Below are 16116 nucleotides of genomic sequence, written 5' to 3'. Positions count from 1 at the left end.
GAGGTTCTCCCTTAGATGCCTGGCTGTGGATTAGAATGATTATCCACACCATGAGTGGTCTGGAGCCCTAGGGCCTTGGGAATATGTATATATGTACTGGCCCAGAAGACAGACGATTCTGTTCAGAGAGTTGAAGTATCTTCATACAATTGGGGCTTATGCGATTATCCATTAATCTTACTGCCAGTGTATGATCGCTTCTCTAGACAGATAGACACGATTACTACTTTTGCTGGTTTTCTCCCCTGTACCCCACGCCACTTTGAATCCAGGAATATCTTGCCTTAGTGCCCTGAAGAAGATGTTTCTCATAGCTGGGTGGTCACCGAAACGTGCGTCCGTGCTGTTTACAGCAGGAACACCAGGATATTATGCCTGGATGGAGAGGATTATCTGAACACATAAAATTTTTGTAGCAAACGATGAAGATATTTATTAATCAATTCTTTATCTCTACATATTTTAAAGCATTTGTGTCCAATTTATATTGTATAACACATGCATTGTGAAATTGTATTTTTGTATTTTGAATCTCAGTTTGTTGGTTTTTGTTCCTGTGCGTGTAACCTTCCACATGTGCAAGGTGGATTTGAAAGAAGATATACTATATATGGTGTGTTTGATGACAGTAGTATGTGTATGGTTTGAGTGATGTCGAATATGAGTTAGTATGGATGATGAGTTTGAATGTAGCCAGATAGGGAGTGGTAAATACAGCTGTAAGTCTTTTATCCAAAACTCTGTTTAAAAAAAATATTCTGAATTTAAAATCATAGTCATAAGAAATTTGAAATGTATTTTTGAATAGTTTTTGTATTAAATGCACATAAATTCATGTAAGTGTATTGTGTTTATATTGGTCAAATTGGGAATGATTATCCCAGGTTAAAGGTGAGATTCTCTGCTTTTTAGTCTTTTTGGGTAAGATAGTTCCTTTGTATCTTGTATGGTTTACCATCAATAGAGCCAGAGGTAGTAACTAAAAAAGATATTGGTTCAGATAATAAGGTGGGAAAGATTCGAAGATCTTTGGTTCATCTACTTATCCACACTGGGATTCGAAAGTCTCAAAAAAGGAAATAGCAGCCCCATCAATGTCCCCCAACCCATATTTAATGTCATCCGTACCTCATATATTCTCTGGAAAAGTGGAAAATGGCTCTTAAGATCTCAGATTTTCCAGCCTAAAATGCAAAAGAGAATGTAAGAAATTACTACTTTGGACTTTATTGTCTTATTTGAGAATGACTTTCCTTTTTCTGAACTGTTCCTTTTTGTGACAGATTGAGGGGAAAATCTACATGGCTGAAGATGGACCACTTATATTGGGATGGGAATATCAATATGATCTGCAAATTGATCTCCATGCCCACTGGTCAGGTGTTGTCTGAGACTGATGTTACCACTGAAGCGGTATTTGGTAAGATGAAAGACGTGTTCAGTGAGAAACTGGGAGAAATTATGGGGTACACCCATAGGATTATGTTGGAAAAGGGTACCAGCCCGGTTAAACACTAATTAAGGAGAGAGTGCCTGTGGTTGTGAGGGGAGAAGTAAAAAAACAGTAGATGACATGCTTAGATTAGGGATTATTAAGCTTGTCAAGGATTCTGAATGGGCCTCCAAGTGGTTATTGTCAAGAAGAGTGATGGCAAGCTTAGGTTCTGCGTGGACCTTTGCAGCTTAAACCAGCATGTGGTAACAGAAACATTTCCACTCCCCAATATAAACGAGCTGTTGCTGCTGCTAAAGGGTGGTAAGTACTTTTACAAGCTTGACCTGAAATGTGCTTACCACCAGAACAGTCTACATGAGGATTCTAGAAATCTTACCATGGAGGGTACTTTTTAGTTTAGGAGGATGCCTTTTGAGTTATCCTCGGCTGAAAGTGTTTTTCAGCAGATCATGTCTAAGGTTTTCAGTGGTTGGAAAACGTAAACAAATTTTAGGATGATATTCTACTTTTTGGCGGGTCCACTCAGGAACATAACAACATCTTGAGGTTTGTGTTGGGTATGCCGAGGGGAGGCGGGCCTTACCTTGAGGAAGGATAAATGTAGGTTCCTGGTGGAGGAAATAGAATACAGCAAACAAAAAAAGATGATGGACGGAGCACTAAAACTTTTCAGACACTCACCCCCAGTCACTTTTAGATCTGGGTTAAATCCATCATCTTTCTTCTGCTCACTTCACCAACCCCAGTTCAGCCCAGCCATATTCAAATCAGTCTTGACCCTGTTCCTCGTGGCCTGGCAAGCAAAATACTGATGGATTAAACCCAGATCTGTGACTGGAGATGAATGTTTGACAATGTTCAATATTCCGTCCATCATCTTTTTGTGTTGCATTTTCACCCTAAGTGGAAAGGGTGTGCCCAGATGTGGGTTTCGTGCTCGCTACGCCACGCTTTTAAGCTAGCCTGGCTGATTAGGGGTGATGCCCCGAAAACGGTCCCAGGATGCTTGTTTTCTGGTCCAGGGAGGACCTGGACTGGCAGTTCGAGCTGGACCGTTCCCATGAGGTTTAAATGTATGGGTGTGCAGTTCCTAAAGAAATTACTGGTGGTCAGGCATCTGGAATAACCTCCAAATGGATTCATCATTTGGGCATGCTCCTCGTCGGGCCGGCACTGCAATGCCCGACGGGCACACCCGCGAAGGGGCACTTTGGCTGAGTTCTTTTGATAAACCACTTTGGTGAGTGAGGGTGTGTGGACTGAAGTGAGTAGTGTAGTGAGTGTGATTTTAAAATAGGTTTAGGGAGACTGATTTGCATATGGCTGGGTCCAAACTGGAATGGCATGGCGAGCAAAATAATGAAGGATTAAAACCAGATCTGTGACTGGGGGTGAATGTATGACAACGTTCAACATTCCGTCCATCATCTTTTTGTGGTAGGAAATAGAATACCACAGTCATACTAGTTCAACATTCCGTCCATCATCTTTTTGTGGGAGGAAATAGAATCCCACAGTCATACTATTTCGGGGCAGGGTGTCGGACCCAAAATTGACTTGTTGGAGGCTATCAGGTCTGCACCTGTTTCTCGTGATAAAGACCAGTTACAGTTGTTTATGGGCTTGATCGAGTATTACGCGAAATTTGTTAACAATTTTCCAGGAAAGTCTGAAGATCCCAGAATGTTGTTGTGGAAGGGGTGTACGTTTGTTTGCAGCGATGTTCAGCAGAGGGCATTTGATTTGGTAAAGAAGGACTTTTGTGAGGCAGGTATTCTTGCACCATTTGACACTCAATTCAAAACATTTTTGACAGTGGACGCCAGTGCATGTGGTTTGGGAGCAGTGTTATTCCAGGTACAAGCGGGTACTGAAAGAAAACATAGCTTTTGCCTCGTGTTCTTTGAAAGAATGTGAGAGCAACTATTCTGTTATAGTGCGTGAAGCTCTGGTGTCAGCCTGGTCTAGCAAGCATTTTAGACCTTTTTATGGGGTCTACATTTTTACATTCACACAGACCATAAACCCTTGGTCAAAGTTTTGAGTCCTGGTGAAACTGGTAATGGCTCGGCTAGGCTGGTTAGACTGGCTTCCAGACTTCAGGAGTATGGGTACCGGGTTGCTCACAAACCGAGTTGTAAAAACCTGCATGCTGCCTATCACGTATGTCTTTGGAATGTTCAGGGTGAAAATGGCATGGTGTTTCTGTGTGAAATCAGGAAGGGACTGTGGCTTCATTGTGTGATGTGAAGGAGTGCATTGGTAGTTCATTCTCGGCAGATGAGAGGCACAAGTTCATGGATCAGGATTTAGTCTATAGGAGTATTGAGAGAATGGTTGTGCATGGTGAGCGAAGGGAGAGCACAGTATCTCCTTTGGTGAGACCATTTGTTAAGATTCTGGATGAGTTGACTTTGAGTGACCCAAAAGTACTTATAAGCAATGACCAATTTCTACCACCTGAGGGTTTGATGTGCAAGATCATTAAGTTAGCCCATGACGGCCATTTAGGGCATACCATGACAAAGAAACAGGTGAGGGAGAATTTTGGGGGGTCAAGTATAGATGATCAGATTACGTTGTGGATGGTGGATTGTGAGGTGTGTAAGGAGAGCGAAAAAAGGCTTAAGACCTGTGTCCACGCAGAACAAGGACATATCGAGGACCCTGGCACACCATGGAGTACAATATGCTTGGATTTTATCAGGCCTATGCAAATGCTGGATGATGGGATGAAAAATGCCATGGTTTTGAAGGATGTGCATTCCAAATCGTTGGTAATTGTTGGAGGGAGGACCACCGGGGAGTCGGGGAGACTATTCCGGGGCACCTTCCTACCGCAAAGTTATAGCCGAGCGCCGCTGAGAAGCCTCCTTCGGGGAGGTCCTTCTCCTATGATCGTACTAGGCCCAGTAACACCACCACACAGGGCTCAATAGCAGTTGCTTGACTTGGTTCTTTATCAGAAGTAGTACGTTCAATATTTACAGTGGGATCGAGGGATCCAGTAAGAGTCTCAATGTCTGTTAGAGGGATAGGGTAGCGGGACAGTCTTAGTACCAACCAGGTACGGGAGGGCTCTGTGCCAGACCTTGAGTGCTGGTCTCAGAGCGGCTCGGACGTGGGGAGCCGCGACGGCGTCTGCAGGGCTCGGGTGGTAGTTCCGCTTGGGTCTAGCCGCGACACAGTCAGCAGGGCTCCGGTGGTAGGTCCGCTTCGGTCGAGCCGCGACGAGGTCAGCTGGGCTCTGATGGTAAGGTTCAACAAGGTCGGGCCGCAACGGCGTCAGCAGGGCCCCAAAGGTTCGTGAAGGTCTTTAAGCACGGTGGAGCCGCGACGTCGTCAGCAGGGCTCAGATTGTAGGTTCAGGTTGAGTCTTCTTCCGTGGGGTCAGCCGCGATCCGATCAGCAGGGCTCTTGACTCCGGGATACAACTGTTGTCCTGTTGTCAGGTCGCCCCAGATATAGGACTGGAGCCCTTTGATGTCCGGACCCTTGCGCCCGGAGGGGCGGAGAGGCCGGGTAGGGCACGGCCAGACGCCCAGCAGGAGAGGCGCCAGGCCCCAGAGAGCTGTGGGGTGATCGCACCTAGGTGTGGAAGGACGGTTGGGGGTCCCATCGATACTGCCCTCTGCCGGGAGTGGGAAGGGTTCACGTGGTATCCCCCGGGCCAGGGGTTGGCGCCTCGATGTCGGGCCTCGCTGGGACAGAGGCCGGGTGAAGCGGGGTCACGCAGGTGGTCAAGTGGAGTGACGTATAATCCAAAATGGAGGAGCCCCGAGGTGCATGGGACCTCGTGCGGCTTAGCGAGGGGGAACAGGACCACGCCACGAGGCCGGCTCCCACATGCGTCCCCCCCAGCTGAAGGCAGGGAGAGTCACCCATCTTCTTGGGGGTTCTCCTCGCCGAGGCGGAAGAATCGGGATAGGCCGTCAGCATTGGCGTGGTCGTTGCCGGGCCGCTGTTCCACAGTGAAGTCCATCCCTTGCAGCGAGATGGACCATCGCAACAGCTTGGGGTTCTCGCCCCGCATTTGCATGAGCCACTGCAAGGGCCGGTGGTCAGTTTGGACCCTGAAGTGGGTGCCAAAAAGGTAGGGCCGGAGCTTCTTGAGAGCCCATACCACGGCGAAGGCCTCCCGCTCGATGGTGCTCCACCTCTGTTCTCGCGGCAGCAGTCGGCGGCTGATAAAGGCCACAGGTCGGTCGAGGCCCTTGGCGTCCATCTGGGAGAGGACCGCCCCGACCCCGTACTCCGAGGCATCGGTCTGGACTACAAATTCCTTGCTGTAGTCAGGGGCCTGTAGCACAGGGGCAGCGCACATGGCCGCCTTGAGGGCCTCAAAAGCGGTCTGACAGCGGGGCGTCCAGTGCACCGCCTGTGAGCTCCGTAAGGGGGCCCACAATGCTGCCATAATCTTTGATGAATCGTCGGTAGTAGCCTGTAAGGCCTAGGAAGGCCCGGACAGCGGTCTGGGTTGCGTGGGGCTCCCACGCCTGGATGGCGTCGACCTTTAACTGGAGGGGCGCCACCTGGCCACTCCCCACCTGGTGGCCCAGATAGGTCACAGATCCTTGACCGATCTGGCATTTACTGGCCTTAATGGTGAGCCCGGCTCTTTGGAGAGCGGTCAGGACTTCCCCGAGGTGTCCTAGGTGCGCGGCCCAGTGGTCGCTGAAGACTGCAATGTCGTCGAGGTAGGCCGCGCTGAAGGCTTCTAGTCCGGCCAGGACCTTGTTCACTAGCCTCTGAAAGGTCGCTGGGGCGTTCTTCATACCGAAGGGCATTACCCGAAAGTGGTAGTGCCCATCGGGGGTGGAAAAGGCGGATCGTTCCTGGGCGCCGGAAGTGAGCTTGATCTGCCAGTACCCAGCGGTGAGATCGAAGGTGCTCAGGTAGCGGGCGGCCCCTAAGCGATCGATCAGCTCGTCTGCTCGTGGCAAGGGGTGGGCATCGGTCTTGGTGACTGCGTTCAGGCCCCGGTAGTCGACACAAAATCTGAGTTCCGGGGCAGTGCCGGGGGCGGCGGCCTTTGGCACCAAGACTACCGGGCTGGCCCACGGGCTGTTGGAAGGCTCGATGACTCCGAGAGCGAGCATCTTGGCGACCTCGGTCTGTATGCAGGCTCGGACTCGGTCAGGTACTCTGTAAGCGCGGTGTCGCACAGGGGGGCTGTCCCCAGTGTCCACGTCGTGGACGCACCAGGGGGTCACCCCGGGCGTGAGAGAGAAGAGGGCAGCGAAGGGTTGCAGCAGCTTCTGGCAGTCATGGCGCTATTCTGGTGTCAGGGTGGCGGAGAGGCGGACGCCCTCCAAGGAGCCGTCTTGGCCCGAGGACCCCAGGAGGTCTGGTAGGGGCTCGGAGTCACTTTCGCCCCCATCGTCGGTAGCCAGCAGCAGGCTTAGTTCAGTTCGGGCAAAGTGAGGCTTGAGCCGGTTGGCGTGCTGGACCCGGAGGGGGTTCCTCGGGGACTCCATGTCGACCAGGTACGTGACGGGGCTCTTCCTCTCAACTACCTTGAAGGGCCCGGTCCACTTGTCCTGTAGGGCGCAGGGGTCCACGGGTGACATGACCCAGACTTGCTGGCCCGGCTCGAACTCGATGGCTGAGGCATTTTCGTCATACCAGTGTTTCATGTCTTCTTGGCTGGCTTCGAGGTTGGCTTCTGCCAGGGCCCGGAACTTCCGAGTCTGGTTCCGCAGGGTCAGGAGGTACCGGTAGACGTCGGGAGGGGCATCTTGGACTTGCGCCTCCCAGCCCTCTTTGACCAGGCTGAGGGGCCCTCGGACGGGGTGCCCATACAATAGTTCGAAGGGGCTGAAGCCCAGGGATTTCTGTGGTACCTCTCGATAGGCGAACAGGAGGCAGGGCAGCAGGACATCCCATCTCCTCCTCAGGGGCTCTTCCAGGCCCTTGATCATCCCCTTCAGGGTTCTGTTGAACCGCTCGACCAGTCCGTTCCCCTGGGGGTGGTAAGGGGTGGTGAATTTATAGGTGACCCCACATTGTTGCCAGAGGGATCTCATGTACTTTGAAATAAAGTTCGTACCCCTGTCGCTCACCACTTCTCGGGGGAACCCCACCCTGGAGAAGATGCCCATCAGGGCCCGGCCCACCACTGGAGCTGTCACGGTGCGGAGTGGGATGGCCTCGGGGTATCGGGTGGCGTGGTCGACCAGTACCAGGATGAAGCGGTGTCCCAGGGCGGTTCGGGGGTCGAGGGGCCCCACGATGTCGATCCCCACTCGGTCGAACGGGGTGTTGACGGTTGGAAATGGTTGGAGGGGGGCTTTCACTCGACCCCCAGTCTTCCCGCTAGCTTGGCAGGTCGGGCAGGACCGGCAGTGATGGTCCACATCTCTTCTCATTCGGGCCAATAGAAATGGGTCACTAGGAGGCTGTAAGTCTTGTCCCGCCCGAGGTGTCCGGCGAGGGGCACGTCATGTGCCAGGTTCAGGAGGAACTCTCGAAATCGGAGGGGGACCACCAACACCCGGCCGGCCCCTAGTTCGGTGACTTTCTGCTCACTGTACAATAAGTCATTGTCCCAATAGACCCAGTGGGTTCCTGTGGGGTCCCCCGCAGCCTGGGCGGCCGCTTGCTGTCGGGCCCCCTCGAGGGACGGGCAGGCCTTCTGCTCTTGCTGGAATTGTTCGCGGGTGGGGCCCCCGTCGTGGCGCCACTGGGCCAGCTCGGGGATCTCGCTGAGGGAGGCGGCCTCGTCGGGAGAAAGTTCGGAGGGCCCGGCCTCCTCGTCAGGTTCCTCCGTGCCGGAGGAGGGTGATAGTTCGGGGCCCGTCGGTTTGTCGGGGGCCGTGGCAGCGGCTGGTTGGGCGCTCATGGACCGGGTGGTGGCGCAGGCCCACTCGGGCAGTCCTAGCATCCCCAGATGCTCTCGGCGTTCCACCTGGGCCCAGGGGGAGCTCTCTAGGTCATTCCCCAGGAGGCAGTCTACGAGGGCGTCGTCGCGGACAGTTACTTTTAGGGTGCCGGACACTCCTCCCCACTCGAAGGGGATCCTGGCCATCCGGCACATGCTCTCGGTGTTGTACGCGGTCCGGACAGGGCATAGGACATGCGGCAGGATTTGTTCGGGGGTCACCAGGTGGCAGCGGACAGCGGTCACACTTGCCCCAGTGTCCCGGAGGGCCTCGGCCCGTCGCCCATTGATGGTGACCCACTGTTGGTACTTCTGGGTGTTGCTTGGGATGGCAGCTCGGGGCACCATTTCTCGGGAGCCCCGACATACAAGCGACATGGCAGCTGGTTCCCACTCGGGGGACCCGTCGTCGTGGTGTTCCTCCTCTCCTTCTCCCTCCCCCAGGGCTGCGGCGGCTATTTGCCGGGGAGGGGGCCCAGCGGTCCCGTTCCGTCGGTTCACGGGGCAGGCCGGGTCGCTCGCATAGTGGCCGGTCTGCTGGCAGCCGAAGCAGGTCACTGTCGGTCGTGGTCCAGGCCGTGCGATAGGGGTCCCCCTTCGACCCAGGGTCGGGGACGTGTGGTTGGTGGCTTGGCCTCGTGGCGGGCTTCTGGGCGGCCCGGCCGGGAATTCTCGACTGCGGTGGGACCCCCCTCCTCCGCCTCGCTGGCGGGGAGGTCCCGTGGTACTCCGTTGGTAGTCCCCCACTGGGTTCCGGGGGACCCGGGTGTTGACCCATCGGTCTGCTTTGGCGGCGAGCTTCCGGGGCTCGGTCAGTTTACTGTCCAGGAGGTGTTGCCTTAGTTCAACAAAGCAGTTGTTGGCGAGGTGCTCCCAGACAATGAGGTCGAACAGTTCATTGTATGAGGTGACCTTGCTTCCTTTTATCCATCCTTCCAATGCTCGGCTGAAGAAGTCCACGTATTCGACCCACGTGGTACCGGGGAGCTTCTTGCAGTCCCGGAAGCGCTGCCGGTACATCTCGGCTGATAGTCCGTAGCGTGTGAGCAGGGCTTCTTTCATGTGGTCGTATGATGTCATCACCGCGTCGGGGAGTTGCAGCAGGGTATCCCGGCCCTCGCTGAGGAACCTCCCCCATAGGCCGGCACCCCAATCCTTCCGGGGTACCCGATGGGAGGTCATGGCTACTTCGTACGCTCGGAACCATTGCTGGATGTCGTCATTTTTATAGTACTCCTTGACGACATCCTTGGGGATGTGAACCTTTGGCTCGGTCAGTGGCAGAGCGTCCCGGGCTCCGGGGGTGCTGGTCTCCCCCGTTTCAGATTTTAGTTCAAGTTCCTTGAGGCTCCTCTCGTGCTCGAGGGTTAGCCGTCTCTCCTCTAGTTCCCGATGCCGCTTCTTTTCCTCGATTTCCTCTTGCAGCCGTAGTTGCTCCAGGGCTATTTTCTTCTCCGCCAGTAGGAGCTCACCGTCCAGCCGGAGTCGGGCGAGGTCCATTTCGTGTGTCCGGACCCTCTCCCGTTCTCGCATTTCTTCGTGGGAAAGGCTGGTTTCTGGGACGGTTCGCCCCCCATCTGTCGGGGTTGGGGTCGGCAGGTTTCCGTCCCGGGCCGAGGTCCCTTCGGCTCGGGCGGAGTGGTCTCGGGTTCTGTCCAGGCTTTCAGGGCTTTCTGCATTTCTTCCTTGGTGCCCAATCCTGTGGTTGGGATCCCTTTGTCCTTGCAGAATTGTTTCAGTTCTTTGTGGGTGTTTTCTTCCAACCTTTCCGGCTGGAAGGTTGCGGCCACGGTTGCTTCCTGGCCTTCCATGGTTCCCTTTTCTTTTTCCGTCTGGTTAGGTAGTGGGTGCGTTACTTGCCTGTACGATTGCATCTGGCTCGGATCCCGTCGCTGGCCACCAAATGTTGGAGGGAGTCGGGGAGACTATTCCGGGGCACCTTCCTACCGCAAAGTTATAGCCGAGCGCCGCTGAGAAGCCTCCTTGGGGGAGGTCCTTCTCCTATGATCGTACTAGGCCCAGTAACACCACCACACAGGACTCAATAGCAGTTGCTTGACTTGGTTCTTTATCAGAAGTAGTACGTTCAATATTTACAGTGGGATCTGTGGAAATGTGGATTTTCCTGATCAGTTATGTCCCCTATCTTGGACCCCAACGATTCTATGTGCATGTCACAAGTACATGTGTGTTCCCTCCAGTTCCAGTTTCCAAGACGCAAACATATGTGTGTCTACCGTCGACATGTTCTCTGTCAGATCCGCCATCAATGGGCTGGATATTCAATTCCTAAGTATGAAAAGCCACCGACTTTATATGGCTAAGGTACTCCATTTTTACAGTTCAGGCAAGTAGGCCCGATTCTTTCCTCAAAGCCTTTCCCTGCTCTCTGTCTCTGACAGTTTCAGCTTGAGCTCGCATCTGTATCCATGAACTTTGTCCTACTCCCTGTGCAGCTAACGGTGCCTGCCTCGGCCAGTTTTCGCCTGCCTGCCAAGAAGCTGTATTTCACCTTCGAATTATCTAGTTTGCTCTTCAGCCGATGCATTCCTGTCTAGTGATTTAGGTAAACATTTCCTTTAGCTCACAGGCAAAGGACTCAGCCTTTCCGTCCTCCTGCAAGTGATTCATAGCCCTGTTGCCATGGAAAGTTTTCTGCCCCTCGCTTCTCATATAGACACTTAGACGCTTGTACACGCACATACAGTTAGTATAGAATAGATTCTGTCCGAGAGTCCTTCCTTGTGGATAACATAGTTCTCTAAACATAGGATGTTAGATATGATTTGGGATTAGGTTGACATGACCCCCTAGACTTCTCGTCTCCACATGTAGAGCTAAATGTCAAGTCCCCTTCACCCCCTAGTTGCACGTCAATCACACGTCATGCTGCTGCGCACGCATCCATGTTAAGTATTATCGTATAGATCCACCTATGTAAGATAATGAGAGCCAATCATGTTTCTTTTTGCTCCTTATTACGCCTAGTTTCAATTACGTATCACTATGTTAATTTATCTTATCAATTGTTACGCCTTTCTGCACTTGTTTCATTGTAAATGTATGACCTATAAAAGTTACTTCTTGTCAATAAAGTATTGTACTTCACTTCCTGAACCCTCGTGGTGACGGAACCTGAAGGCCGCGACTCGAGTCGGCCATTTTGAATGGAATAAAGCCCATTTAGAAAACCTCTTATACCACGGATTCTGCCTCTTGTTATTCTGAGCTATTTTACTTTATTTTAAGGATTCCGTATGAAATTCAGTTTCGGTAAAAAGAATATTTACCACATAATGGCGCCCGAACAGGGACACTTTCTCATCTCACGCGCCGGCGGTGCGTTGCAGGCCCGGTCTCCTGCCACAGCTGGACGGACCATAAACGCGTACCAGCAGGATTTCCTGTAAGCTCCCTCCGGTCAAGCGGGGGCGACTGAGGCTGCGATCAACCCAGACGAGGCGGTGAGAAGTGAGAAGTATCCCGACCAGAGCCTAGCTGAGAGAGCAAGATCCGAGGTATACAGAAGCCCACCAGGTTTTTTCGAAATCCCGATGTCCAGAGGGTCCGCTATCCGCAGTCATCGAGTCCTGTCCATTCTCGGAGGCCTTCCGTTTCAAGGAGCTACTCGGTGAGTACCATCGCCGAGGAGGCGTGTTGACGCGCACATAGGTTGTGCCGGTCAAGACGGATTTGGGTACACAAATCCGGTCTGCACTGTTTAGCAGTGTATATGTACTGTTTAGCAGTATATCAAGTATTCCGAAGTATTCAGTTATTGTCAAGAATTCAGCGTGGTGATTAGTTAGGCAGACTGTCATCATTGTCGGTTATTGTTAAAATGATTAATGTTCAATGTTTAAAGTGTTCAAATGTCTTGCATATTGTGGTATGAAAGATTGTTCTTTGTTCACTGTTCATTATTGTGTTTTTCGTATTAAGTGAATTCAAGAGTAAGTATCAGATCAGTTGTCAATATGCCGCTCTTCTCGAAGTTAAGACAGATTACTACCAGAAAAGGGGTGCTTGAAGAAGCAGTTCCTATTCCTCCTAGGGACACTCCAGGGCATTTTATGTACCACAAGCATGGCTTAGATGCCATATTGTTTCTTGATCTATGGGTAGATTATACCAAGGGATTGCCGGAAAGTCAAAGGTGGCCCGCAGCGGGAACCTGGGATGCAGAGTGCATCATGAAAGTGGAGGAAGAGTTATGGAAAAGAAAGGTCAGACAGTCACAGAAAGACGCTGTTGAGTTATGGCGTAAAGAATCTCATAGACGTACAGAAAAAGCACGTAGACAAGAAGAGAGGAGTAAAGAAAGTTCAAATAAAGTTCAAGAAAATGTATTAATTGAGGAAGGTATCCGAGTGAAGTCAGAACAAGTAAATAGACAAAGAAATGCTCTTATGAATGGTATGTATCCCCTTCTAGCCGAAGGACTACCAAAAGCTGTTCCAGGGATGCCAAAAGACTTGCCACCCCCGTTATTTCCAATTAAGGTACATCAAAAAGGGCATCCCAGAACCGCAGAAGATGTTTTTCTTTCCTCATATCTAGACGACACAGCTCCCGAGTATACTAACGCCACACTACATAGACCGTCTGGCGGAGGGGTTCAACGTCAGGATCAGGTATCCGACCCCGTGCAACAGCAAGTCCCGATACAAGCTTCGGCAAGCACATCTGTCCCCGCAGTCGATTCTACAGTGGTATCGACACCCATAGTTGCTGTGTCACGTTCAACGAACCCATTCACACCCGATGCCCCAGATGGGGCCACGGGAGGTGCTAGCAATACCTTTACACCACCCAGAATAAATAAACTTGTCTTTCAAGAATCAGCGCATTCACGTACACCTAAATTCGTAAGTGAACGTACGCTTAAGGAACTCCTTGTAAATTGTAGATATGACCCGGTGGTTGGTAAAGAGGACGAAATGGTCCTGGCATCATTACGCATCAGGCGAGCCGCAGAGTATTTAGCAAGGTTACCAGGAATGACTACGCATCTAGATAACATATACCATTTTGTTCAAACAGGACGAGATCCAGGATGTATTAACAGAGCTATGGAATTCCAGAAAGTAGAGATACAGGGGGAACTGTTACGTTTCCTCATAAACTGTGTGATCAGAAATCAAGACCGTCCGGGGGTAGACCCGAATGCAATGCTTATTCTTACAAGATGGAGTCAGAATATATCAGAAGGGAGACACGATAAGCAAAATTGTATAATAGCCATGTGCCGAAAAATCCGTAGAGAAATAGAGCGTATTCATGAAGAAAGATTGGGAACAGACGAGTTCGAGCAAGATGAAGTGTCCGAATCAGGGAATTCCGCAAGACAGTCAGAGACCATAGCCTATGTAGGCAGAGGAAGATCCTGTGATAATGCTAGATGTTTTTCTGATCCCATACACTCTGTATGCCCAAATAATAGCAGAACGTATCCGACGCCTGTAATAAATCTGAAGTCTCCTGAACATTTGTTTCAAGCCGCAGATAAAATACTACGAGAACGAAGGGGTTACCACCTCCTCGATTCCATGGATGAGCAAGAATTAGCCAGATCAGCTGTTCACTGGATTGACAGTCCTGAAAAATACGGTGATGAGACCGTAGCACACACGTTTTTTAATCTCAGTGCAGATGAACAACGTTTAGCTGGAATCTATATGATTCAGCAACTCCTTATATTATATAAGAGCCAACATGCTGACCCTGGTCCTTTACCTGATATATTAACGGAACTACTCACGAACAGATGGAGAGGTTCTAGTAACAAGCTAATTAAAGAGATATTAGTGTCACGTAAACAGTATGTCCTTTTTGTAAATCCGGATTCTCTCTCGCTGCCCCACAGAGAAAGAACGCCGTACTATATGGATAGACAAAATCCTTTACGAGAAGTGCACCCAATAAAAGGCGAAGACAATGAGTTTCACCGTGTATTTGTTTACACACCCATATCAAAAATGGAATTATTAGAAATGAAGAAAGTAGTACCTAGTCATGACAAAGACCCAGCGGGTTTCCACCGAGAAATTAAAGACATGTTACTAATGGGAGAGTACACCTTTCCTGATATTATGACGATATTAAAGGTGCTTTTGCCTGCTGGCATCTATGAAAAACTGAAAGAAAAAGAGTGGGAAGTGGGAGACCAAAAGATAGACTGGACAGCATTAGCAGAGGAAGAAAGGGCCCGAACTGCAGGTTCAGGGCTCGGGGATAAAGTTAAACTGTTACCAGGTTTACTAGTACAGGTACTGCCACGTCTATTAACTACAAAAAAGGAAGATTGGGGTGCAATCACAGCCTGCAAACAAAAGCAAGATGAAGACACAAGCGATTATTATGCTCGATTTGAAAAATGTTTTGGTATAAACAGTGGTATAAAAGCAAGTAGTGACTCATATCCACATTTATTTGTGACAAAATTAGTGGAAAATGCATTGCCTCCAGTGAAGAATAGAATATTGAAATTCGAGAGTACCTGGCAAAGTAACACTCCGTCACAAATGCTACAAATGTTACAGTATCATCACAATAGAATTAGGGATGAACAAGAACACGAGCATAGACGCATGAAGGATACAAAAATGAAAATGCTAGTTTCTCAGACAGTACCAGCAGAGGGTCACAAAAAGGGTGTGACACATTCTGGTGATTCTGCAGCTCCTGTAAAAGGAACCTGCAATTACTGTAAGCAACTAGGCCATTATGTACACGATTGTCCAGTCCTGAAACGTAATATAGCTACAGGTATTGCAAAAGAGAGACCACGATTAGTTAGACAAGATCAGAATGAACAAGGAGCTATGCAGCATGGACAGTCCATGCCAGTTCAGCAACAGTCCATGCCAGTTCAGCAACAGTCCATGCCAGCCTCACAGCAGCCCATACAGTTTGTGCCAGCTGCACCACCGTTGCCTGCTACTGCCACACAAACCACAACACGACAAATGTATCAGACTGCACAATATGAATATCCTGAGTATCAGCGTTACGCATGAACAAGCCTAGAGAGGGAAGTTGACTTACCGCTCATCGAGATTCCTGTAGATCAAGAAGGACCGTATGTACATAGTGAATTGTTAGGTCAAGATAGAAAATTCTTACTCGATACAGGGGCAAGTCGAACAACTATAAAACGTAGTGAAGTTCCAGGGGCACCCCTCTCAGGCTCTCAAAATGTTTCCCTTGGTTTTTCAGGAAAACCTATTGTTAATGAAGTATCACAGCCTCTCCCACTTACGATAGGACCTTTGACACAAACTACAGATTTATTGCTTACTAAATCATGCCCAGAAAATCTGTTAGGAATTAAAACTCTGAAAGCACTAGGAGCCATAATATGTTGTTCTCCGGAAGGAGTAAGGTTGTTTCTACGTGATTTTAAAGGTCACTATGTGTCTAGGGACATGGATCCCCGACTACAGACTTTACCAGTACATCTATGGGCACAAGGCCCTACGGATGTTGGCTGCATGAACATTACACCATACCGAGTCACATTGAAAGCAGGAGTGGTACTACCACGAATGCGACAATACAAGTTACCACATGATGCTGTAGTGGCTTTGCTGAAAATCATTGATGAGCTAATTGCCCAGGGAGTAGTTGTAGAAACAGACTCCAATGTATGTAATTCACCGATAATTCCGATTCTTAAACGAACTGATCCTACTGCCCCACCAGTATACCGATTGGTTATTGATTTGCGTGAACTAAACAAGTGCATTGTACCACAATTTCCTGTGGTCCCTGATATATC

Source organism: Triturus cristatus, chromosome 3_1 (genome assembly GCF_964204655.1).
Source record: "Triturus cristatus chromosome 3_1, aTriCri1.1, whole genome shotgun sequence".
Lineage (NCBI taxonomy): Eukaryota > Metazoa > Chordata > Amphibia > Caudata > Salamandridae > Triturus > Triturus cristatus.
This window is presented reverse-complemented; position numbering follows the sequence as displayed.